Source organism: Carettochelys insculpta, chromosome 26 (genome assembly GCF_033958435.1).
Source record: "Carettochelys insculpta isolate YL-2023 chromosome 26, ASM3395843v1, whole genome shotgun sequence".
Taxonomy (NCBI): domain Eukaryota; kingdom Metazoa; phylum Chordata; order Testudines; family Carettochelyidae; genus Carettochelys; species Carettochelys insculpta.
Genome location: NC_134162.1, coordinates 3,259,932 through 3,261,514, shown reverse-complemented (window position 1 = coordinate 3,261,514; position 1,583 = coordinate 3,259,932).

The window sequence follows — 1,583 nt, the reverse complement described above, 5'->3', positions numbered from 1 at the left end:
TGACAGAGCTTCCTCTGCAGCTGGCCCAGGGTGGTGGAAACATGCAGTGACCATGCCCTAAAGCGGAGAAGACTTTCTGGCAGAGGGAGAGGTAGGGAGGAAGGGAGCCCCCATGGCTGTGCTTACACCCTGGCCTGCAGACCCGAGTGGGGTAGAAACGGAGGAGACACAAGCGTGCTGAACCGTCTGGCCTGGCCCTGCTCTGGGGGAGCACTTGACAGCACTTGGGTGGACTCTATTGATGTTACAGGGACAAGGCCCCCTCACCCCTGGGCTGAGTGCCGCTCAGCAGCTGGACCGAGTAACCCCCGCTCCCAGGGTGACCCCGCCAGCCCCTCTTGGGACGGGGCACCTGCTGACCTGCTCTGCAGCCCAGGGTGGTGAATGTGGGTGCCAGGGCCCCCAGAGGCGTCAGGTGGGAGCAGGACATGACTGGGAGAACTCAGAGTCCCGCGGAGTGGCAGGGGGCGCAGGCAGTGCTGGGGGAACTGAGCAGTGAGTGCTGAGCAGAGGGCAGGGAGTTCAGAGGAGGCTCGGGCAGTGGGAGTCAGGGGAGGGCACGGAGGGGTGGCTGGGGGAGGGGGCGGGGCAGGGCAGGGCAGAGAGCCGGAGCGGGGGGGCTGGCTGAAGGAGGGGGCGAGGCACGGCGCGAGGGGGGCTGGCTGAGGGGAGGGGCGGGCAGGGCGCGGGGGGGCTGGCGGGGGGAGGGCAGGGCAGGGCGCGGGGGGGCTGGCTGGGGGAGGGGGCGGGGCAGAGCGCAGGGGGGACTGGCGGGGGGAGGGAGAGGGGGAGGGCAGAGCGCGGGGGGGGACTGGCCGGGAGAGGGGGCGGGGCAGGGCAGGGCAGGGCAGGGCGGGGGGGCTGGCTGGGGGAGGGAGGGAAGGAGGGGGCAGCGCAGAGCGCGGGGGGGCTGGCCGGGGGAGGGGAGGGGAGGGGAGGGGGCGGGGCAGGGCAGGGCAGGGCAGGGCGGGGGGGCTGGCGGGGGGAGGGAGAGGGGGAGGGCAGAGCGCGGGGGGGACTGGCCGGGGGAGGGGAGGGGGCGGGTCAGGGCAGGGCGGGGGGAGGGCAGAGCGCGGGGGGGACTGGCCGGGGGAGGGGAGGGCAGAGCGCAGGGGGGGGCTGGCCGGGGGAAGGGGCGGGGCGGGGCAGGGCAGGGCAGGGCGGGGGGGCTGGCTGGGGGAGGGAGGGAAGGAGGGGGCAGCGCAGAGCGCGGGGGGGCTGGCCGGGGGAGGGGAGGGGAGGGGGCGGGGCAGGGCAGGGCAGGGCGCGGGGGCTGGCGGGGGGAGGGAGAGGGGGAGGGCAGAGCGCGGGGGGGACTGGCCGGCGGAGGGGAGGGGGCGGGTCAGGGCAGGGCGGGGGGGCTGGCTGGGGGAGGGAGGGGAGGGCAGAGCGCGGGGGGGGACTGGCCGGGGGCAGGGCAGGGCAGGGCAGGGCGGGGGGGCTGGCGGGGGGAGGGAGAGTGGGAGGGCAGAGCGCGGGGGGGACTGGCCGGCGGAGGGGAGGGGGCGGGTCAGGGCAGGGCGGGGGGGCTGGCTGGGGGAGGGAGGGGAGGGCAGAGCGCAGGGGGGGGCTGGCCGGGGGAA